This window comes from Triticum aestivum, chromosome 6D (assembly GCF_018294505.1).
Source record: "Triticum aestivum cultivar Chinese Spring chromosome 6D, IWGSC CS RefSeq v2.1, whole genome shotgun sequence".
NCBI classification, from domain to species: Eukaryota; Viridiplantae; Streptophyta; class Magnoliopsida; order Poales; family Poaceae; genus Triticum; species Triticum aestivum.
In genome coordinates, this window is record NC_057811.1 from 68,209,679 (window position 1) to 68,236,044 (window position 26,366).

The 26,366-nt window shown below is 44.1% G+C and overlaps 1 pseudogene; it reads right to left on the reverse strand.

The window, feature by feature from the left end:
* Nucleotides 1-396: 396 nt before the first annotated feature.
* The window catches only part of LOC123142440 (uncharacterized), a 93,435-nt pseudogene continuing 67,465 nt past the window's right edge, over nucleotides 397-26,366 (reverse strand).

Genomic DNA, 26,366 nt, shown 5'->3' on the forward strand with positions numbered 1-26,366 from the left:
TGTATATAAATCTCTTGGTTCAGATAACGCAAAGGACCACTAAACATGCGATCAGGCTGCCCAAATCGGCTGGTTCTTCCATCGTTAAACCTAGAGTTGAATAAATGGAGAAAGGAACTACAGAAATAAACTGTCCGTTTACTTGTGCACAAATAGCACATGATAGTACACGGATCAGATGGAAAATCAAGATGGAGAGATCTTCCACTAGACATCAAATGAGCTCCAAAAAAAAAAGAAACTCAGTGCTTCTGTAGATACTGGTGAGCAACTCTGCATCAACCACAGGCATCAGAGTGTCCACAGCTCATACAATATGCTAACTGAAGATAACCTGAGCGTTGGGTCACTCATGCCACCGCATCAATCACGACAGATCCTAGCACCAAGCGGAAATAATCTAAGTCGCAACTTAATATCTTAATAACCAATTTGGTACAGCACTGAGCGACTGCGGCTCGTCTTTGCGCTGATACAGATAGAACTAACTGTGCGCTTACTGGCGCAGCAGCTATGTCCGGGCCAAATCTTCCGTAAACAAGAACAGAAATTGGCACTAGTAAACTAGTAGTAGGTAGATCAGGTAGGCACCATAACTACGGGTTTCCATACAGAACCAATGGTGTGATTACAAAATATCATCAACGGGCGACTGCAGTAGAACCCTTCACGTCGAACAGAGATCCCAGCGGAGCAATCAAGCCCAGGCTCTGCATGATCTTGATCTGGCGCGCGCTACGCTACTCCGATCCCCCCGTGCCCCTGCTCTGGTGGAGTTTGATCAAATCAGTGTGCGGAATTCATTCAGACAATCGTATTCACGAGTGCGGAGCGTCTACTTACAGGAGAAGAGTTGGGATCCTTGGTCTCCGGCTTTGCCGCCTTCCCCTTTCTAGGTTTCTTCTTCGCAGCACGGCTCGAGTCAGCCTCCAGCCCACTAGCGGCTTGCTTGGTGCTTATTAGTCCACCCTCTGTTGTCTCAGTAGCAACAGCAGCACCATGAGTCGCCTTCGCCTCGGTGGCTTCACAGTTTCGGGTAAGATCAAAATTGGATGGCTTCCGATGGTCTCTAGTTGTTGTATATGGGGCAGCACAACCCGAACTTAAACCTGATTTTCTAGCTGACTTGGTGCGGATCTGTGGGGACGAGACTCTTCCAATCCTAGTCGGAGGGGATTTTAACATAATTCGGAGGAGAGATGAAAAGAACAATGATAACTTTGATGGACGTTGATCCATGATGTTTAACATGATTATTGAGAGTCTTAATTTGAGAGAAATTGAGCTTACCGATAGACAGTTTACATGGGCCAATTAATTGCCCACTCCAACTTATGAGAAGTTAGATAGGGTGCTCGCTAGCGTGGAATGGGAACAAAAATACCCACTTGTGCCGGTACACGCGATGCAGAGGGCGATCTCAGATTGCACACCATTACTTGTAGACTCGGGTGAGGCTACACATATTGCAAACAAGAATGCTTTCTCTTTCAAACTTGGGTGGTTCGAGAGAGAAAAGTTTTTGGAGATCATTGCACGTGAATAGGCAAAGCCTGTTAGTGGACAAACTAGTATTGAGAGATGGCAAAATAAAATTAGACATATGAGGCAGTTCTTGCGAGGTTGGGCTAGAAATGAGAGTGGCAAACAAGGAAAAGAGCGACTCACCCAATTAATTGAAGATTTAGATTTAAAAGATGAAGTTAACCTTCTTTCGGTGGATGAGCAGCGCTCTAAGTCCAAAGCTGAGCAAGCCTTACGAGCTCTTCTTAGAGAAGAGGAGCTCAAGTGGGCTTTGCGTGCTAAAGTACTTAAGGTTGTCCAAGGGGATGACAATACACAATTCTTCCATATGATCGCGAATGGTAAACATAGGAAGAAGAAAATAATACAGCTTGAGCAGGACGAGGGGACAATAGTGGGATACGAGAATCTGAAAGAATATATCTCTAATTATTATAAACAACTTTCTGGGCCTCCAGAAGTAAGCACGGTGTCCGTAGATGAATTTGTTGTGGGAGATATCCCTCAGCTCCAGGTAGAGGAGAATGATATTCTATCTGCACCGTTTACTGAGAAAGAGGTTCTGGATGCAATCTTACAAATGAAACCGAATAAGGCACCGGGACCAGATGGGTTTCCAGTTGAATTCTATAAGAAATGTTGGCATATTATTAAGCATGATCTTATGCCTATGTTTCATGATTTCTTTAACGGTCATTTAGAGCTGTTTCATCTCAACTTTGGTATGATTACTTGTTGCCAAAGAAAGAAGAGGCAGTTCGGATTGAATAATTTAGACCAATATGTCTTCTTAACGTGAGTTTCCAAATATTCACAAAGGTGGGTACCAATAGATTGACAAAGATTGCTCACTCGGTGGTGCAACCGAGCCAGACAACGTTCATGCCAGGGTGACACATACTTGCAGGGGTGGTCGTTCTGCATGAAACGTTACATGAAATTCATTCGAATAAGCTAGATGGGGTTATCTTCAAAGTGGATTTTGAGAAGGCCTATGATAAAAGTTAAGTGGTCTTTCCTTCAGCAGGCAATGCGTATGAAAGGATTTAGTGAGCACTGGCGGAACCAAGTGGATTCTCAAGTCCAGAAGGGTAGTGTCGGAATCAAGGTTAACGATGATATCGGCCATTACTTTCAGACACACAAGGGATTGAGACAAGGGGATTCCATGTCTCCTCTCTTGTTTAATATAGTGGCCGAAATGTTGACCATTCTTATTGGCAGGGCTCTGGCATGTGGGCATGGTCTGAAGGAAATATGGCCTAGAGGCAATAATAAAATTATTATTTATTTCCTTATTTCATGATAAATGTTTATTATTCATGCTAGAATTGTATTAACCGGAAACATAATACATGTGTGAATACATAGAAAAACAGAGTGTCACTAGGATGCCTCTACTTGATTAGCTCGTTTATCAAAGATGGTTAAGTTTCCTAACCATAGGCATGAGTTATCATTTGATAAACAGGATCACATTATTAGGAGAATGATGTGATTGACTTGACCCATTCCGTTAGCTTAGCACTTGATCGTTTTAGTTTACTGCTATTGCTTTCTTCATGACTTATACATGTTCCTATGACTATGAGATTATGCAACTCCCGATTACCGGAGGAACACTTTGTGTTCTACCAAACGTCACAACGTAACTGGGTGATTATAAAGGTGCTCTACTGGTGTCTCCGATGGTACTTGTTGACTTGGCATAGATCGAGACTAGGATTTGTCACTCCGATTGTCGGAGAGGTATCTCTGGGCCCTCTCGGTAATGCACATCACTATAACCCTTGCAAGCAATGTGACTAATGAGTTAGTTGCGGGATGATGCATTATGGAACGAGTAAAGAGACTTTCCAGTAACGAGATTGAGCTAGGTATGAGGATACCGACGATCGAATCTCGAGCAAGTAACATACCGATGACAAAGGGAACAACGTATGTTGTTATGCGGTTTGACCGATAAAGATCTTCGTAGAATATGTAGGAACCAATATGGGCATCCAGGTTCCGCTATTGGTTATTGACCGGAGACGAGTCTCTGTCATGTCTACATAGTTCTCGAACCCGTAGGGTCCACACGCTTAATGTTCAGTGACGATCGGTATTATGAGTTTATGAGATTTGATGTACCGAAGGTAGTTCGGAGTCCCGGATGTGATCATGGACATGACGAGGAGTGTCGAAATTATCGAGACGTAAAGATTGATATATTTGATGGCTATATTCGGACACCGGAAGTGTTCCGAGTGGTTTCGGAGAAAACCGGAGTGCCGGAGGGGTTACGGGAAACCCCCGGGGAAGTATTGGGCCTTAGTGGGCCTGAGGGGAGAGAGAGGGCAGCAGCCCAGGAGGTGGCGCGCCCCCTCCTGTGAGGAGTCCGAATTGGACTAGGGGAGGGGGGCGCGGCCCCTCTTTCCCTCACCCTCTCCTTCTCTTTCCTTCCCCCTTCCCTCTTCCTTGTTGGACTAGGAAAGGGGAGTCCTACTCCTACTAGGAGAAGGACTCCCCCTCCTTGGCGCGCCCCAAGGGCCGGCCGGGCTTCCCCCTTGCTCCTTTATATACGGGGGCAGGGGGGCACCCTAGAACACACAAGTTGATTGTTCCAAGCCGTGTGCGGTGCCCCCCTCCACCATAATCCACCTCGGTCATATCGTAGCGATGCTTAGGCGAAGCCCTGCGTCGGTAGCAACATCATCACTGTCATCACGCCGTCGTGCTGACGGAACTCTCCCGCAAAGCTCTGCTGGATCGGAGTTCGGACGTCATCGAGCTGTACGTGTGCTGAACTCGGAGGTGCCGTGCATTCGGTACTTGGATCAGTCGTATCGTGAAGACGTACGACTACATCAACCGCGTTGTTATAACGCTTCAGCTTTCGGTATACGAGGGTACGTGGACAACACTCTCCCCTCTCATTGCTATGCATCACCATGATCTTGCGTGTGCGTAGATTTTTTTTGAAATTACTACGTTCCCCAACAGTGGCATCCGAGCCAGGTTTATGCGTAGATGTTATATGCACGAGTAGAACACAAGTGAGTTGTGGGCGATACTAGTCATACTGCTTACCAGCATGTCATACTTTGATTCGGCGGTATTGTTGGATGAAGCGGCCCGGACCGACATTACGCGTACGCTTACGCGAGACTGGTTCTACCGACGTGCTTCGCACATAGGTGGCTGGCGGGTGTCAGTTTATCCAACTTTAGTTGAATCGAGTGTGGCTACGCCCGGTCCTTGTGAAGGTTAAACCAACACTAACTTGACGAAGTATCATTGTGGTTTTGATGCGTAGGTAAGAACGGTTCTTGCTCAGCCTGTAGCAGCCACGTAAAACTTGCAACAACGAAGTAGAGGACGTCTAACTTGTTTTTGTAGGGCATGCTGTGATGTGATATGGTCAAGACATGATGCTAAATTTTATTGTATGAGATGATCATGTTTTGTAACCGAGTTATCGACAACTGGCAGGAGCCATATGGTTGTCGCTTTATTGTATGAAATGCAATCGCCATGTAATTGCTTTACTTTATCACTAAGCGGTAGCGATAGTCGTAGAAGCAATAGTTGGCGAGACGACAACGATTCTACGATGGAGATCAAGGTGTCGCGCCGGTGACAATGGTGATCATGACGGTGCTTTGGAGATGGAGATCGAAGGCACAAGATGATGATGGCCATATCATATCACTTATATTGATTGCATGTGACCTTTATCTTTTATGCATCTTATTCTGCTTTGATTGACGTTAGCATTATAAGATGACCTCTCACTAAATTTCAAGGTACAAGTGTTCTCCCTGAGTATGCACCGTTGCCAAAGTTCGTCCTGCCGAGACACCACGTGATGATCGGGTGTGATAAGCTCTACGTTCATATACAACGGGTGCAAGCCAGTTTTACACACGCAGAAATACTCAGGTTAAACTTGACGAGCCTAGCATATGCAGATATGGCCTCGGAACACTGAGACTGAAAGGTCGAGCGTGAATCATATAGTAGATATGATCAACATAGTGATGTTCACCATTGAAAACTACTCCATCTCACGTGATGATCGGACATGGTTTAGTTGATATGGATCACGTGATCACTTAGATGATTAGAGGGATGTCTATCTAACTGGGAGTTCTTAAGTAATTTGATTAATTGAACTTTAATTTATCATGAACTTAGTACCTGATAGTATTTTACATGTCTATGTTGTTGTAGATAGATGGCTCGTGTTGTTGTTCCATTAATTTTAATGCATTCCTTGAGAAAGCAAAGTTGAAAGATGATGGTAGCAATTACATGGACCGGGTCCGTAACTTGAGGATTATCCTCATTGCTGGATAGAAGAATTACGTCCTGGAAGCACCGCTAGGTGCCAAACCCACTGCAGGAGCAACGCCAGATGTTATGAACGTCTGACAGAGCAAAGCTGATGACTACTCGATAGTTCAGTGTGGCATGCTTTACGGCTTAGAACCGGGACTTCAACGACGTTTTGAACGTCATGGAGCATATCAGATGTTCCAGGAGTTGAAGTTAATATTTCAAGAAAATGCCCGGATTGAGAGATATGAAGTCTCCAATAAGTTCTACATCTTCAAGATGGAGGACAATAGTTCTGTCAGTGAGCATATACTCAAAATGTCTGGGTATAACAATCACTTGATTCAACTGGGAGTTAATCTTCGGGATGATAGTGTCATTGACAGAATTCTTCAATCACTGCCAGCAAGCTACAAAAGCTTCGTGATGAACTATAACATGCAAGGGATGGATAAGACAATTCCCGAGCTCTTCGCGATGCTAAAGGCTGCGGAGGTAGAAATCAAGAAGGAGCATCAAGTGTTGATGGTCAACAAGACCACCAGTTTCAAGAAAAAGGGTAAAGGGAAGAAGAAGGGGAACTTCAAGAAGAACGGCAAACAAGTTGCTGCTCAGGAGAAGAAACCCAAGTCTGGACCTAAGCCTGAGACTGAGTGCTTCTACTGCAAAGGGACTGGCCACTGGAAGCGAAACTGCCCCAAGTATTTGGCAGATAAGAAGGATGGCAAGATGAACAAAGGTATATGTGATATACATGTTATTGATGTGTACCTTACTAAAGCTCGCAGTAGCACCTGGGTATTTGATACTGGTTCTGTTGCTAATATTTGCAACTCGAAACAGGAACTACAGATTAAGCAAAGATTGGCTAAGGACGAGGCGACGATACGCGTGTGAAATGGTTCCAAAGTCGATGTGATCGCCGTCGGCACGCTACCTCTACATCCACCTTCGGGATTAGTTTTAGACCGGAATAATTGTTATTTGGTGCCAGCGTTGAGCATGAACATTATATCTGGATCTTGTTTAATGCGAGACGGTTATTCATTTAAATCTGAGAATAATGGTTGTTCTATTTATATGAGTAATATCTTTTATGGTCATGCACCCTTTAAGAGTGGTCTATTTTTGATGAATCTCGATAGTAGTAGTACACATATTCATAATGTTGAAGCCAAAAGATGCAGAGTTGATAATGATAGTGCAACTTACTTGTGGCACTGCCGTTTGGGTCATATTGGTGTAAAGCGCGTGAAGAAACTCCATTCTGATGGACTTTTGGAATCACTTGATTGTGAATCACTTGGTACTTGCGAACCATGCCTCATGGGAAAGATGACTAAAACGCCGTTCTCCTGAACAATGGAGCGAGCAACAGATTTGTTGGAAATCATACATACTGATGTATGTGGTCCAATGAATATTGAGGCTCGCGGCATGTATCGTTATTTTCTCACCTTCACAGATGATTTGAGCAGATATGGGTATATCTACTTAATGAAACATAAGTCAGAAACATTTGAAAAGTTCAAAGAATTTCAGAGTGAAGTGGAAAATCATCGTAACAAGAAAATAAAGTTTCTACGATCTAATCATGGAGGAGAATATTTGAGTTATGAGTTTGGTCTTCATTTGAAACAGTGCGGAATAGTTTCCCAACTCACGCCACCCGGAACACCACAGCGTTTTGGTGTGTCCGAACGTCGTAATCGTACTTTACTAAATATGGTGCGATCTATGATGTCTCTTACTGATTTACCGCTATCGTTTTGGGGTTATGCTTTAGAGACGACTGCATTCACATTAAATAGGGCACCATCTAAATAGATTGAGAAGACGCCTTATGAACTATGGTTTGGCAAGAAACCAAAGTTGTTGTTTCTTAAAGTTTGGGGCTGCGATGCTTATGTGAAAAAGCTTCAACCTGATAAGCTCGAACCCAAATCGGAGAAATGTGTCTTCATAGGATACCCAAAGGAGACTGTTGGGTACACCTTCTATCACAAATCCGAAGGCAAGACATTCGTTGCTAAGAATGGATCCTTTCTAGAGAAGGAGTTTCCTTCGAACGAAGTGAGTGGGAGGAAAGTAGAACTTGATGAGGTAACTGTACCTACTCCCTTATTGGAAAGTAGTTCATCACAGAAAACTATTCATGTGACTCCTACACCAATTAGTGAGGAAGCTAATGATGATGATCATGTAACTTCAGATCAACTCACTACCGAACCTCGTAGGTCAACCAGAGTAAGATCCGCACCAGAGTGGTATGGTAATCCTGTTCTGAAGGTCATCTTACTTGACCATGACGAACCTACGAACTATGAGGAAGCGATGATGAGCCCAGATTCCGCAAAATGGCTTGAGGCCATGAAATCTGAGATGGGATCCATGTATGAGAACAAAGTGTGGACTTTGGTTGACTTGCCCGATGATCGGCAAGCCATCGAGAATAAATGGATCTTCAAGAAGAAGACTGACGCTGACAGTAATGTTACTGTCTACAAAGCTCGACTTGTTGCGAAAGGTTTTCGAAAAGTTCAAGGAGTTGACTATGATGAGACATTCTCACCCGTAGCGATGCTTAAGTCCGTCTGAATCATGTTTGCAATTGCCGCATTTTATGATTATGAAATTTGGCAACTGGATGTAAAGACTGCATTCCTGAATGGATTTCTGGAAGAAGAGTTGTATATGATGCAACCTGAAGGTTTTATCAATCCAAAGGATGCTAACAAAGTGTACGAGCTCCAGCGATCCATCTATGGACTGGTGCAAGCATATCGGAGTTGGAATAAACGTTTTGATAGTGTGATCAAAGCATATGGTTTTATGCAGACTTTTGGAGAAGCCAGTATTTACAAGAAAGTGAGTGGGAGCTCTGTAGCATTTCTAATATTATATGTGGATGACATATTGTTGATTGGAAATGATATAGAATTTCTGGATAGCATGAAAGGATACTTGAATAAGAGTTTTTCGATGAAAGACCTCGGTGAAGCTGCTTATATATTGGGCATCAAGATCTATAGTGATAGATCAAGACGCTTAATTGGACTTTCACAAAGCACATACCTTGATAAAGTTTTGAAGAAGTTCAAAATGGATCAAAAAAGAAAGGGTTCTTGCCTGTATTACAAGGTGTGAAGTTGAGTCAGACTCAATTCCCGACCACTGCAGAAGATAGAGACAAGATGAAAGATGTTCCCTATGCTTCAGCCATAGGCTCTATCATGTATGCAATGCTGTGTACGAGACCTGATGTGTGCCTTGCTATTAGTTTAGCAGGGAGGTACCAAAGTAATCCAGGAGTGGATCACTGGACAGCGGTCAAGAACATCCTGAAATACCTGAAAAGGACTAAGGATATGTTTCTCGTTTATGGAGGTGACAAAGAGCTCGTCGTAAATGGTTACGTCAATGCAAAGCTTTGAAACTAATCCGGACGATTCTAAATCGCAAACTGGATACGTGTTTTTATTGAACGGTGGAGCTGTTAGTTGGTGCAGTTCTATGCAAAGCGTCGTGGCGGGATCTACGTGTGAAGCGGAGTACATAGCTGCTTCGGAAGCAGCAAATGAAGGAGTCTGGATGAACGAGTTCATATCTGATCTAGGTGTCATACCTAGTGCATCGGGTCCAATGAAAATCTTTTGTGACAATACTAGTGCAATTACCTTGGCAAAGGAATCCAGATTTCACAAGAGAACCAAGCACATCAAGAGATGCTTCAATTCCATCCGCAATCAAGTCCAGGTGGAAGACGTAGCGATTTGCAAGATACATACGGATCTGAATGTTGCAGACCCGTTGAGGGAGTCCTGGACTAAGGGGTCCTCGGGCGTCCGACTTGTTATCTATTGAGCCGGACTGATGGGTTGTGAAGACCGAAGACTATACCCGTGTCCGGATTGGGCTCTCCTTGGCATGGAAGGCAAGCTAGGCGACCGACTATGAAGATTCCCTCTTATGTAACCGACCTCATGTAACCCTAGATCTCTCCGGTGTCTATATAAACCGGAGAGAATAGTCCGGATAGGACAGATTCATTACAATCTACTCATAGGCTAGACCTCTGGGGTTTAGCCATTACGCTCTCGTGGTAGATCAACTCTTGTAACACTCATATTCATCAAGATCAATCAAGCAGAAAGTAGGGTATTACCTCCATAGAGAGGACCCGAACCTGGGGAAACATTGTGTCCCCCGTCTCCTGTTACCATCGATCCTAGACGCACAGTTCGGGACCCCCTACCCGAGATCCGCCGGTTTTGACACCGACATTGGTCCTTTCATTGAGAGTTCCACTGTGCCGTCGCCAGGAGGGTTAATGGCTCGCCTTGTTGTCAAGAATAATATCATCTCCGGAGGAGCCCTGGCCCCAGGTCAGACCCTCCGACTCGGCGGCTTCGTCATGACCGCCGGCTCGGCCATTAAGCCGACGATGACCTCTCAAGTCATCGAAAATCGCCTTCGCGTCGATCCCAAATACTCCGCTCGCATGGATCCAATGGAGTTATCGTCGTTGAACGAACTCCTGGATCGCATGGCCGCCTTGGGGGTCACTACAGACTACGATCGGGTCGGGCTTAAACCTGACTAGAGAGAAATTAAAACTCCACCGATCACCCATCAGATAGGGGTAGTCGAGGAGCGCAGCAACTCTTCCACTATATTGAAGACGAACTATGTTCGGATCGCCGATCTTGAAGAGCCAGATATTTTCCGGTAGAAATGCTTGTCTCTTCCTCCGAACATAGAGTCGGACGACGAGCCTAAAAAATCAGTCGATATCCCGGAGCCCGAACTGTCAGGCCCGGTAGACCTCCAAATTCCGGATCCAAAATCGGGTCAGGGTTCGGATTCAATCCCTCCCACCCACCTGGACATAGATGCCCTCAGGAGCATCGAACAACAACCTCGGGAAACGGTCCACCACTTCTGGGCTAGATTCCTCCTTGTTAAAAACAAGGTAAAAGACTGCCGCGACAAAGACGCGATAGCAGCATTCCGCAACAACTGCGCGGACGAAGGTATCCTTAACGATCAATCGCTGCCGCATACTAAAGTCCGCTGACCTAGCAACTATCGTACAAAAGTACAGCGCAATGGAAAGCGCCTAGAAAACTCAGGCAGCTTGCTGGGAACCGTCCCGGCTCCCCTTACAGGCGAAAAGGACGCGCCCCCGTGGCACGCCCAGACGAACAGTCAAAAAACATAAACCTGTTATGTTGCATGGCACCGTTCTGGAGGGATGGCTCAATGGCCCATGCAAAATACACACGACGCCGGATACCATGGCAACCCACAGCCTTACAGCATGTTGGATACTCCGGCAGGTAGCCAAGAGCGGCGAGGATATCCTTACCAAAGACACCCTAGAACAACACCCTCCGCCAAACGACAACAATAGAATATTGGCAGTCTTCGAGACATTCGCTTCAAACAACAAGCGTAAAAGGGCCCTACGCGATCTCGCCGAAGTTTCCAGGTCGCTACAATTGACCCCTAGAATGACACGGCCATAACCTTCAACGCCGGTGACGAACCTAAATACAGAACAGTCCGAGCGCCAGCTCCCCTAGTCCTCAGTCCCATCATGGACGGCTTTCAACTTACAAAAGTCCTCATGGACGGCGGCATGGGACTAAACCTCATTTACGAGGACACGCTCCACAAGATGGAAATAGATAGGAGCCGCATCGGTGAAAGCAACACAACCTTTCAATGTATCATTCCCAGCCGGGAAGCTCGGTGTGCAAGAAAAATTACACTTGATGTGGTGTTCGGCACGCCGGAGAATTATCGGTTCGAAGAAATAACCTTCTAGGTGGCCCCTTTCAACAGTGGGTACCACGCCCTGTTAGGGCGAGAGGCCTTCATACGCTTTCAAGCCATACCTCATTATGGGTATATGAAGCTAAAAATGCCCGGGCCTAATGGAATAATCACCCTCGTCAGTGATCCGGACATAGCCCTCCGCGCCGAGAATAAAACCGCATCCTTGGCCATCGAGGCATTATCCGAGGCCCTTGCGGCCGAAGAACTAAGCGCACTACGCTCCACCGTGGATAAGGATGATGTGATCCTGGACAAACGACCCAAATCCACTTCCTTCAAGCCAGCAGAAGAAATAGTCAAATTTCAGGTCCATCCAACAGACCCGAAGAAGACAGTGTCCATCGAAGCACAACTCAGCCCTGCAGTCGAGCCGCACTTCGAGACTTCCTGCGCGAAAACTGGGATATATTCGCCTGGCATCCTTCCGATATGCCAGGAATCCCGCGCGAGTTGGCCGAACATAGCCTCAACATACTAAAGGGATATAAGCCGGTCAAGCAAACTCTGCGGCGCTTTTCCGAACCCAAACGACAAGCTACGGGGGAGGAGCTAGCCAAACTCATTGAGGCCGGATTCATCAAAGACATTAAACATCCGGACTGGCTGGCAAACTTGGTAATGGTACCAAAGAAGGATAGATCCTAGCGCCCATGCGTCGATTTCAAAGACCTTAACAAGGCCTGCCCTAAGGATCCCTTCCCTCTTCCCCGCATTGATCAAATCATTGACGCTACCGAAGGTCACGACTCTCTATGCTTCCTTGATGCATATTCCGGATACCATCAAATCAAAATGAAGGAGATCAAGCGGCAACAACATTCATTACATCATACGGGCCGTTTTGCTTCAACACCATGCCTTTCGGGCTCAAGAACGACGGCGCCACCTACCAGCGCATGATCCAAACATGCCTCGAGAAACAGATCGGCAAAACAGTGGAGGCCTACGTGGACGACGTCATCATCAAAACCAGACACATCGAAACACTAATAGACGACTTGCGTCTCACATTCGACAACCTCCGTACATACGACATCAAGCTTAACCCGGAGAAGTGCGTCTTCGGTGTCCCCGCCGGTAAACTATTGGGCTTCATCGTCTCCAATAGAGGAATTGAAGCAAATCCAGCCAAAATCCAAGCACTGTCACCACTGGCCATGCCAATCGAACTCAAACAGGTCCAAAAACTCGCTGGGTGCATGCTACCTCTTGAGCACTGCGGTGGTTTTCCCTTGAAGAGGAAAGGGTGATACAGTAAAAGCAACGTAAGTATTTCCCTCAGTTTTTGAGAACCAAGGTATCAATCCAATAGGAGGCCACGCACGAGTCCCTCACACCTACAGAAACAAATAAATCCTCGCAACCAACGCAATAAAGGGGTTGTCAATCCCTTCATGGTCACTTACGAGAGTAAGATCTGATAGATATGATAAGATAATATTTTTGGTATTTTTATAATAAAGATGCAAAGTAAAATAAAAGGCAATAAAAATGGCTAAGTATTGGAAAATTAATATGATGGAAGATAGACCCGGGGGCCATAGGTTTCACTAGTGGCTTCTCCCGAGAGCATAAGTATTACGGTGGGTGAACGAATTACTGTTGATCAATTGACAGAATTGAGCATAGTTATGATAATATCTAGGTATGATCATATATATAGGCATCACGTCCAAGACAAGTAGACCGACTCCTGCCTGCATCTACTACTATTACTCCACACATCGACCACTATCCAGCATGCATCTAGAGTATTAAGTTCATGAGAACAGAGTAACGCTTTAAGTAAGATGACATGATGTAGAGGGATAAACTCATGCAATATGATATAAACCCCATCTTGTTATCCTCGACGGCAACAATACAATACGTGCCTTGCTGCCCCTACTGTCACTGGGAAAGGACACCGCAAGATTGAACCCAAAGCTAAGCACTTCTCCCATTGCAAGAAAGATCAATCTAGTAGGCCAAACCAAACTGATAATTCAAAGAGACTTGCAAAGATAACCAATCATACATAAAAGAATTAAGAGAAGATTCAAATATTGTTCATAGATAAACTTGATCATATACCCACAATTCATCGGTCTCAACATTCACACTGCAAAAGAAGATTACATCGAATAGATCTCCATGAGAATCGTGAAGAACTTTGTATTGAGATCCAAAGAGAGAGAAGAAGCCATCTAGCTAATAACTATTGACCCGAAGGTCTTAGGTAAACTACTCACACATCATCGGAGAGGCTATGGTGTTGATGTAGAAGCCCTCCGTGATCGATGCCCCCTCCGACGGAGCTCCGGAAAAGGCCCCAAGATGGGATCTCACGGGTACAGAAGGTTGCGGTGGTGGAATTAGGTTTTTGGCTCCGTATCTGGTAGTTTGGGGGTACATAGGTATATATAGGAGGAAGAAGTACGTCGGTGGAGCAACATGAGGCCCACGAGGGTGGAGGGCGCGCCCAGGGGGGGTAGGCGCGCCCCCCTACCTCGTGCCTTCCTGGTTGATGTCTTGACGTAGGGTCCAAGTCCTCTGGATCACGTTCGTTCCAAAAATCACGTTCCCGAAGGTTTCATTCCGTTTGGACTCCGTTTGATATTCTTTTTCTGCGGAACTCTGAAATAGGCAAAAAACAGCAATTCTGGGCTGGGCCTCCGGTTAATAGGTTAGTCCCAAAAATAATATAAAAGTATATAATAAATCCCAATAATGTCCAAAACAGAATATAATATAGCATGGAACAATCAAAAATTATAGATACGTTGGAGACGTATCAAGCATACCCAAGCTTATTTCCTGCTCATCCTCGAGTAGGTAAATGATAAAAACAGAATTTTTGATGTTGAATGCTACTTAGCATAATTTCAATATAATTCTTCTTATTGTGGCACGAATGTTCAGATTTAATATGATTCAAGATAAAATTTTAATGTTGACATAAAAATAATAATACTTCAAGCATGTTAACCAAGCAATTATGTCTTATCAAAATAACATAGCCAAAGCAAGTTATCCCTATAAAATCATATAGTCTGGCTATGCTCCATCTTCCCCACACAAAATATTCATATCATGTACAACCCCGGTTTTAGCCAAGCAATTGGTTCATACTTTTTAACGCGCTTCAGCCTTTTCAACTCTTACGCAATACATGAGCGCAAGACATGGATATAGCACTATGGTGGAATAAGGTATAATGGTAGGGGTTATGTGGGAAGACAAAAAAGGAGAAAGTCTCACATCAATGAGGCTAATCAACGGGCTATGGAGATGCCCATGAATTGATGTCAATGCAAGGAGTAGGGATTGCCATTCAACGGATGCACTAGAGCTATAAGTGTATGAAAGCTCAAACAAAAGAAACTAAGTGGGTGTGCATCCAACTTGCTTGCTCACGAAGACCTCGGGCATTTTGAGGAAGCCCATCATTGGAATATACAAGCCAAGTTCTATAATGAAATTTCCCACTAGTATATGAAAGTGACAAAATGAGATACTCTCTATCATGAAGATCACGGTGCTACTTTGAAGCACAAGTGTGGTAAAAGGATAGTAACATTGTCCCTTCTCTCTTTTTCTCTCATTTTTGGGCCTTTTCTCTTCTTTTATGGCCTCTTTTTTTTATTTAGTCCGGAGTCTCATCCCGACTTGTGGGGGAATCATAGTCTCCATCATCCTTTCCTCACTTGGGACAATGCTCTAATAATGATGATCATCACACTTTTATTTACTTACAACTCATGAATTAAAACTCAATACTTAGAACAAGATATGACTCTATGTGAATGCCTCCAGCGGTGTACCGGGATATGCAATGAATCAAGAAGGACATGTATGAAAGAATTATGAATGGTGGCTTTGCCACAAATACGATGTCAACTACATGATCATGCAAAGCAATATGACAATGATGGAGGGTGTCATGATAAACGAAACGATGGAAAGTTGCGTGGCAATATATCTCTGAATGGCTATGGAAATGCCATAATAGGTAGGTATGGTGGCTGTTTTGAGGAGGATATAAGGAGGTTTATGTGTGATAGGGCATATCATATCACGGGGTTTGGATGCACCGGCGAAGTTTGCACCAACTCTCAAGGTGAGAAAGGGCAATGCACGGTACCGAAGAGGCTAGAAAATTGCGGAAAGGTAAGTGTGCGTATAATCCATGGACTCACATTAGTCATAAAGAACTCATATACTTCTTGCAAGAATTTATTAGCCCTTGAAGCAAAGTACTACTAAGCATGCTCCCAGGGGAAGGGTTGGTAGGAGTTAACCATCACGCGATCCCGACCGCCACACAAAGGATGACAATCAATAAATACCTCATGCTCCGACTTCATTACATAACGGTTCACCATATGTGCATGCTACGGGAATCACAAACTCCAACACAAGTATTTTTCAATTCCACAATTACTCAACTAGCACAACTATGATATTACCACCTTTATATCTCAAAACAATTATCTAGTATCAAATTTCTCATGATATTTAGTTAAAGAAAATTGCCATGCTATTTTATAGGACTCTCAAAATGATATAAGTGAAGCATGACAGAACAATAGTTTCTATAAAACAAATCCACCGCCATGCTCTAAAAGATATAAGTGAAGCACTAGAGCAAAAACTATATAACTCAAAAAATATAAGTGAAGCACATAGAGTATTCTAACAATTTCCGAATCATGTGTGTCTCTCTCAAAAGGTGTGTATAGAAAGGATGATTGTGGTAAACTAAAATGTCACGACCGGTCTTCCAATAAAAATATTTATTGAGAAACCGATCCCTTTTACGGACCAGTAGAGAAGAATCCTCCTCACTGGTAGACAATTTCTTGATCGCAGAAGAAAAACCAGGAGTACTAAATATAATACAAGGTTGAGTGGAGACGGCTCAACAATTTATTACAAGCGCGCCGATAATACATAAAGGCGGATAGGGTGGCATAACTACTGACTCACAATAAAAACGGTGGTGGATATGTCACAGTGAAGTGGGTGACATGACTCCTGAATCTAACAGCTCTTCGAGCGTCGGAGTGAGGCTCGAGGATCCTTATTGTGGGTGGCGGAAGCGTATATAATACAAGTGACCAATATCCAGGATCGCACGGGGCTGACTGGGACTCCTCTAGGCGTCGGACTCACTATCAAACTCTTCATCCATGAGATCGCCTTCGTCAACATCTGGCCAAATCAACAAGCCAGGTGAGTACTATGAAAGTACTCGCAAGACAGTTTGGACATAAAATATAACAAATGCAAACATGATGCACATGAACAGATTAATAAAGCGCACTCAGATAATAAAATAACTATGCATGGGAAATAAAAAAGGAAGTCGGGCGGTAGTCCTCCCGAAATCCCAAAGTAATGCTGAAGGCCAATCGAGTGTCTGAATGACTCCTCGGAAGGGTACAAATGAAATAACAATGCCGCAGTCGGGCGTCAAGGCGACACCACATCAAGGGCTTATAATAGAATATAAATGACAGTGCGTGCCACAGTCGGACGTCTGAGCGACATCACGTAAAGGGCTTATATCAAAAGTAAATAACGAGCGTGCCACAGTCGGACGTCGGAGCGACATCACATAAAGGGCTTATATCAAAAGTAAATGACAAGAGTGCCACAGTCGGACGTCCGAGCGACATCACATAAAGGGCTTATATTTCATAACTTGATATTTCAGTAGCTCATGAATTTAAATAATTTCAAGGGAATATTCAGGTACGAGATAAATAAAAGGGGTTAGTCCATCCACAGGAATAACGTTCAACTGGGTTTACCACTCAAGCTTGTTCACCGGGGATTTCCACGAAAACTGACACAGGGACTGACATGGATATAGATATGCTGGCCACGGTCTTTGACCATGGACACGATGACTTGGAGGGATTTGACTCTGCAGAGTTTGTACTCTTAACCACAGCCAACGGATTTCAGTAGTCACAAGGGACTAGTTCCGTTTACGGTATTTTAGGAGAAACACATCTAACCAGTACACACCCATTCAACATTCCGATGCCAGGAATCACCCTCGGCAATGTTCAAGAAAAACCTTGAGACGGGGAGGCTACAACCTCGCGTAGCATGGGATCAAATTTATACCGCGCGCTCTAAGGGGTGCCCCCCTCTCGGTCCCAACCGGAAACACCCATGCCCCCTGACTGGATGACTGGCTTTAATCCAGGGCCATGGAACCCTCATCCCGGCCCCTCTATTTGGTGTGTACAAGGAAAGAGGTTAGCAACTTACTAAACCGTATTCTTTGCAGAAAACATGTTGCAGCACGAAAAGGGGGAAGAACGGTAACGTGGCTCAGTCCACGTTAACGTCGGAGTTTATCAGATGACGTAAGACTGGCATGCTACAACAATACCATCTTACTACCTTTCATGTCACCACATGATCAGGTCATCTCTCATCAAAGATCACAGTAACTTCGAAGCACACGGTTTGTTGCCTTGCATGCAACGTATTACTCACCGATGCTCATATGCCATGCACAAACCATTCAAGCATACATGCAAAACACCTATCATATCAAAGGTTCAAACATGCTTGCCTGGTTCGGAGAAGTCGGAGTCTAGCTCGGCGAAGTTTGCGGCTCCGTCACCTCCTCCGGAACCTACGGTATAACGAAACCGTATACTAACGTGAAAATCGTTGCGTGCATAAAAATTGTTCCAATTTTTTTCCAAATAAATACTATAAAAAACTAGACAAAAATACAAGACTGACACAAAAAGAATCAATCAAAAAGCATCTTTTATTAAAAAAGATATAAGGGTTTTAGTCCAAGGACCAATCTTTAATGAAACAGAAAAGATCCAGGGGCTTGTTTGAGAAAACAGAAAACGGTTCGGTAGGAAATACGCCAGCCCAGAGAGAAAACACGTTTTGCCCGAAGGCGTTTTCAGAAAACGGTTCGAGGGAGAGAGGAGAGAGGCTGACGGGGGGTCCCACCCGTCAGGTTCAAAACTCCCAACGGAGTTCGCCGGTGCCCGAAGGCTGCGGTGGTCGCCGGCGTTGAACCACGGCGAGGCAGAGTGATCGGAGGGTACCTACAGGTTCAGGGGGTTCTTCCGCGTCGGTGGGTGGTGGACTTGGCCGTCGGAGAGCACCACGTCGACGGCGACACTATCTCCGGCGGACGGTGGTTCGGGCGATGGTGGAACTCTCCGGTGGGTGTTGCAAGCTTCAAATTGATGCGTGGGTCAGAGATGTGGATGCCCTAGGAGGCTACTGACAAGAGTTGAGAGGTAGGGGTGCACGCACGGGGGTGAAACGAGCTGGGTCCCGAAGTGGGCCGAGGCGGCCGGAGTTGGGGAAGAAGACTCCCTCGGGGCTCTTCCAGTGGCTTGGCGTGGTACTGGTGGTGTGCAGAGGTGGTGCGGGTTCGAGTTCGAGCTCGGGGTCTCCTTTTATAGGCGATCCGCGGGGGTGGCCGTGAACGGGATAGCTCCGGCGAGCAATTACGGTGAGGCAGGGGTTGGGCAGGGGGTTTAGGTGGCTAGGCATCACCGTGGTGGATCACTGGCACCGTTCCTCCGCTAAACCTCGGTCGGGCTTGGTGTAATACGCCAGTCCTCGACGGAGCGGCCGTACGGCCACGGCGGCGGCAGGGAGCGCGCTGCGCGCCTACCAGTTCACGACGACGGACGCAAGCGTGCACGGGTGAGTGGATGGCCACGCGGCGGCCTCTGGTGGCTTGGGCGGCGCTGGACGGCGCCGTCCAACACTGCGCCTCTCTGGCAGCCGCAAAGGGCGCTGCTGCCGTCGCTCACGGGGTGGCGCACCTCCACCAGCTCGTCGCCGATGCCCGCAAGCTTCCAGGCGAACGTGCGGCGCAGGGATAAGAAGGAGGCACAGGGCGCACTGCGCCACCGCAGCTACTGGCGAGATCGAGAAGGGGTTCTGAAGAAAACGACATCGGCCACTGAGACTACACCTCTGAATTTCTGAACTTGACAGTAACAGTGTCCTTCAGGTGTTCGACGAAATGATTTGGCATGAAGAAATTTTTTTTCTGCAGCCGGGACTTGGTGAGGTGACCTCTCAATGCATCCAGAGGCTGCGTGAATTTTCTCAGATTTTTAGGAAGAGAAAACAAATGAATTTCATCAAATTTGGCAAATATGGTCCAAACTTGCAGCAAGTTCAATTTGAAATATTTGAACTGGAGACCAGTGGTTCATCATGGATCTTGGTTGAGGGCTCTAAGGACTAGCCAGGGAAATTGGTTTGGAGGCAAAACTCAAAGGAGAAAAGTAGCTCCTTTGTAAATCTCCAAGAGCCAAGGTAGAAGGCAGAAAATATTTTTGATTAGAAATAAATGGAGGAAAAATCATGGGGAGGTTCAACTTGCTGGATTTGAAGTATATCTTGACACAAAGGTGGGGAATGGCTTTTGGGAGGGAAATTCCACTCATGTCATGGCAAGAGGAGTTTTTGGAAGGGAAAAAGGATCACTCCAAATGCCATAGGCTATTTTAAAAAGATTATCAAAAACTTTTCCAAATGAAAAACATTTGTGATGAGCCAACATGAGATGGAAAAACCTCCAAGACCAAAGATCAAGTCTTGGGTAAATCCCAACAAAACACTTGTCATAAAAGAAAATTTTTGAGAGGGAGAGTTCTTTAGAAGAAAATTTTAAAAACCCTCCTTCAAGTAAAATAAAGATTTTGATAAAAAACCAAAAATAAAATTTTTGGGTGTCACATAAAAGCAAAGACTCAAATCATACAAGACGCTCCAAGCAAAACACATATCATGTGGTGAATAAAAATATAGCTCCAAGTAAATTTACCGATGGAAGTATACAAAAGAGGGGATGCCTTCCGGGGCATCCCCAAGCTTTGGCTTTTAGGTGTCCTTAGATTATCTTGGGGTGCCATGGGAATCCCCAAGATTAGGCTCTTGCCACTCCTTGTTCCATAATCCATCAAATCTTTCACCCAAAACTTGAAAACTTCACAACACAAAACTCAGCAGAAAATCTCGTGAGCTCCGTTAGCGAAAGAAAACAAAACACCACTTCAAGGTACTGTAATGAACTCATTATTTATTTATATTGGTGTTAAACCTACTGTATTACAACTTCTATATGGTTTATAAACTATTTTACTAGCCATAGATTCATCAAAATAAGCAAACAACACACGAAAAACAGAATCTGTCAAAAACAGAACAGTCTGTAGTAATCTGTAACTAACGCAAACTTCTGGAACTCCAAAAATTCAGCCAAAATAGTAAGACCTAGAAAATTTGTTTATTGATCAGCAGCAATTGGAATCAATATTTTATCACGTTCTAGTGATTTTTAACAATTGTTTTCGTGAACAGAAAGTTTCTGGAATTTTCAGCAAGATCAAATGACTATCATCCAAGAAGATCCTATGGGTTTAACTTGGCACAAACACTAATTAAAACATAAAAGCACATCTAACCAGAGGCTAGATCAAATATTTATTCCTAAACAGAAGCAAAAAGCAAAAAAAACTAAAACTAAAATTGGGTTGCCTCCCAACAAGCGCTATCGTTTAACGCCCCTAGCAAGGCATAAAAGCAAGGATAGATCTAGGTATTACCATCTTTGGTAGGCAATCCATATGTGGCTCTCATAATAGATTCATAAGGTAATTTTATTTTCTTTCCAGGGAAGTGTTCCATGCCTTTCCTTAACGGAAATTGGAATCTAAAATTCCCATCCTTCATATCAATAATTGCACCAATCGTTCTAAGGAAAGGTCTACCATGAATAATACGACATGAAGGATTGCAATCTATATCAAGAACAATAAAATCTACGGGCACATAATTACTATTTGCAACAATAAGAACATCATTAATTTGTCCCATAGGTTTCTTAATGGTGGAATTCGCAAGGTGCAAGTTTAGAGAGCAATCATCAAAATCACGGAAACCTAGCAAATCGCACAAAGTTTTTGGGATCGTGGAAACACCAAATCACACAAAGCATAGCATTCATGATCTTTAATTTTAATTTTAGTAGTAGGTTCCCACTCATCATAAAGTTTTCTAGGGATAGAAACTTCCAACTCAAGTTTTCTTCATAAGATTGCATCAAAGCATCAACGATATGTTTCGTAAAACCTTTATTTTGGCTATAAGCATGAGGAGAATTTAGCACGGATTGCAACAAGGAAATACAATCTATCAAAGAGCAATTATCATAATTAAATTCCTTGAAATCAAAAATAGTGGGTTCATTAATATCTAGAGCTTTGATCTCTTCAATCCCACTTTTACCAATTTTTGCATCAAGATCTAAAAACTCAGAATTTTTTGAACGCCTTCTAGGTAAAGGTGGATCATATTCAGTCCCATCATTATCAAGATTCATATTGCAAAACAAAGATTTAATAGGGGACACATCAATAACTTTTAGATCTTCATCTTTATTTTCATAGAAATTAGAAGAACACGCTTTCACAAAGCAATCTTTCTTAGCACACATCCTAGCGGTTCTTTCTTTGCACTCATGAATGGAAATTCTCATGGCTTTGAGAGACTCATTGATATCATGCTTAGGTGGAATAGATCTAAGTTTCAAGGAATCAACATCAAGAGAAATTCTATCAACGTTCCTAGCCAATTCATCAAGTTTAAGCAATTTTTCTTCAAGCAAAGCATTGAAATTCTTTTGCGAATTCATAAACTCCTTAACACTAGTCTCAAATTCAGAGGGCATCTTATTAAAATTTCCATAAGAATTGTTGTAGGAATTACCATAATTATTAGAGGAATTACTAGGATACAGCCTAGGATTAAAGTTTCCTCTATACGCGTTGTTACCAAAATTATTCCTACCAACAAAATTCACACCCATAGATTCATTATTATTCTCAATCAAAGTAGACAAAGGCATATCATTAGGATCAGAAGAAACACTTTTATTAGCAAATAATTTCATAAGTTCATTCATCTTTCCACTCAAAACAATAATTTCTTCTATCGCATGCACTTTCTTATTAGTAGATCTTTCAGTGTGCCATTGAGAATAATTAACCATAGTATTATCTAGGAGTTTAGTAGCTTCTCCTAAAGTGATTTCCATAAAAGTGCCTCTTGCGGCCGAATCTAAAAGATTTCTAGAAGCAAAATTCAATACGGCATAAATTTTTTGTATAATCATCCATAAATTCAAACCATGCGTAGGCAATTACTTATCATTAATTTCATCCTCTCCCAAGCTTGTGCAACATGTTCATGATCAAGTTGCTTAAAATTCATGATATCGTTTCTAAGAGAGATGATCTTAGCGGGAGGATAATACTGAGAGATAAAAGCATCTTTGCACTTATTCCAAGAATCAATACTATTTTTAGGCGAAGATGAAAACCAAGCTTTAGCACGATCTCTAAACGAAAAAGGAAATAGCTTCAATTTAACAATATCATTGTCCACATCTTTCTTCTTTTGCATATCACACAAATCAACGAAGCTATTTAGATGAGTAGCGGCATCTTCACTAGGAAGGCTGGCGAATTGATCTTTCATGACAAGATTCAACAAAGCAGCATTAATTTCACAAGATTCAGTATCGGTAAGAGGAGCAATTGGAGTGCTAAGGAAATCATAGTTGTTGGTATTGGTAAAGTCACACAACTTAGTATTATCTTGAGCCATCGCGACAAGCAAGCAATCCAACACACAAGCAAACAAGAAGCAAGCGAAAAAGAGGTGAACGGAAGAGAGAGGGCGAATAAAACGACAAGGGTGAAGTGGGGGAGAGGAAAACGAGATGCAAATGGAAAATAATGTAATGTGGGAGATAAGGGTTTGTGATGGGTACTTGGTATGTTGACTTTTGCGTAGACTCCCCGGCAACGTCGCCAGAAATCCTTCTTGCTACCTCTTGAGCACTGTGTTGGTTTTCCCTTGAAGAGGAAAGGGTGATGCAGTAAAACCAGCGTAAGTATTTCCCTCAGTTTTCGAGAACCAAGGTATCAATCCAGTAGGAGGCCATGCACGAGTCCCTCGCACCTACACAAATAAATAAATCCTCGCAACCAACACAATAAAGGGGTTGTCAATCCCTTCACGGTCACTTACGAGAGTGAGATCTGATAGATATGATAAGATAATATTTTTGGTATTTTTATGATAAAGATGCAAAGTAAAATAAAACGCAATAAAAATGGCTAAGTATTGGAAAATTAATATGATGGAAGATAGACCCCGGGGCCATAGGTTTCACTAGTGGCTTCTCCCGAGAGCATAAGTATTACGGTGGGTGAACGAATTACTGTTGATCAATTGACAGAATTGAGCATAGTTATGATAATATCTAGGTATGATCATATATATAGGCATCACGTCCAAGACAAGTAGACCGACTCCTTCCTGCATCTACTACTATTACTCCACACATCGACCGCTATCCAGCATGCATCTAGAGTATTAAGTTCATGAGAACAGAGTAACGCTTTAAGTAAGATGACATGATGTAGAGGGATAAACTCATGCAATATGATATAAACCCCATCTTGTTATCCTCGATGTCAACAATACAATATGTGCCTTGCTGCCCCTACTGTCACTGGGAAGGGACACCGCAAGATTGCACCCAAAGTTAAGCACTTCTCCCATTGCAAGAAAGATCAATCTATTAGGCCAAACCAAACTGATAATTCAAAGAGACTTGCAAAGATAACCAATCATACATAAAAGAATTAAGAGAAGATTCAAATATTGTTCATAGATAAACTTGATCATATACCCACAATTCATCGGTCTCAACATTCACACCGCAAAAGAAGATTACATCGAATAGATCTCCATGAGAATCGTGAAGAACTTTGTATTGAGATCCAAAGAGAGAGAAGAAGCCATCTAGCTAATAACTATGGACCCGAAGGTCTGAGGTAAACTACTCACACATCATCGAAGAGGCTATGGTGTTGATGTAGAAGCCATCCGTGATCGATGCCCCCTCCGGCGGAGCTTCGGAAAAGGCCCCAAGATGGGATCTCACGGGTACAGAAGGTTGCGGCGGTGGTATTAGGTTATTGGCTCCGTATCTGGTAGTTTGGGGGTACGTAGGTATATATAAGAGGAAGAAGTACGTCGGTGGAGCAACATGGGGCCCTCGAGGGTGGAGGGCGTGCCCGGGGGGTGGGCGCGCCCCCTACCTCGTGCCTTCCTGGTTGATGTCTTGACGTAGGGTCCAAGTCCTCTGGATCACGTTCGTTCCAAAAATCACGTTCCCGAAGGTTTCATTCCGTTTGGACTCCGTTTGATATTCTTTTTCTGCGAAACTCTGAAATAGGCAAAAAACAGCAATTCTGGGCTGGGCCTCCGGTTAACAGGTTAGTCCCAAAAATAATATAAAAGTGTATAATAAATCCCAATAATGTCCAAAACAGAATATAATATAGCATGGAAGAATAAAAAAAATTTAGATACGTTGGAGACGTATCAGTGAGTGGCAGCTTTAAGCCGCTTCATCTCCAGGTTGGGAGAAAAGGCGCTGCCGCACTATTGCCTTCTACGGCGCACCGACAACTTCGAGTGGACCAACGTGGCGACAACTGGACTGGAAGAAATAAAAGCCCTTCTGGCAACCAACCCAATCCTGGCCGCGCCAAACGCCGGCGAACCAATGCTCTTATACATATCGGCAACACACCATGTGGTGAGCGCTGTACTCGTCGTCGAATGAGAATAGGAGGGACACAAATTCCCGCTCCAGAAGCCGGTATACTACGTATCCACCGTCCTCACACCTTGCAAATCCCGGTACCCTCATTATCAAAAAATTGCATATGCAGTCTTCATGGCATCCCGAAAATTGCGACACTACTTTCATGACTGCTTTATCACGGTGGCCTCCGAAGTGCCCCTCAATGATATAATTAACAACCGGATGCAACGGACCGGATTGCCAAATGGGCCATTGAGCTCCTGCCATTCGACATCACATACAAACCACGTAGAGCCATCAAATCCCAGGTACTAGCCGAGTTCGTCGCCGAATGGACAGAAGCTGAACTCCCTAAAGAGTATGGCGTGTACTCCAACTGGGTGATGCATTTTGACGGCTTCAAGATGTTGGCAGGGCTAGGGGCGGGCGTCGTTTTTACGTCCCCCACAGGAGACATGATCCAGTACGTACTCCAAATATTATACACAGACTCCAACAACGCAGCGAATACGAGGCCTTGCTACATGTCCTCCGGATGGCCGTATCAATGGGAATACAATGCCTGGAGGTGCGCGGGGACTCAAACCTCACAATATCCCAAATCAATGGAGACTTTGATGCCAAAGATCCAAAGATTCCAGCTTATCGCAATGCCGTTTTGAAGATGTCGGCTCGGTTCGAGGGACTCGAATTTCATCACATCGCCCGCGAAAGTAACCATGCGGCAGACGTCCTTTCTCGCATCGGCGCTAAGCGCGACCCCATCCCACCTAACATCTTCCTCGAAAGGCTCTTTAACCAATCCGTGGTATGGCAAGGGGGAGACAGCAACGACAGTCCCGTTCCGAACACAAACACAGATATTGTCGTGGAATTGTCACGGCAGATGTCCTAGTGTGAGGACTTAGTCGCGAGGCCAACGCATCTATGCGGTAGCTTGAGAGGGGTTGGGCGGAATCGAGAGACGCAACACAAGACAAGGATTTAGACAGCTTCGGGC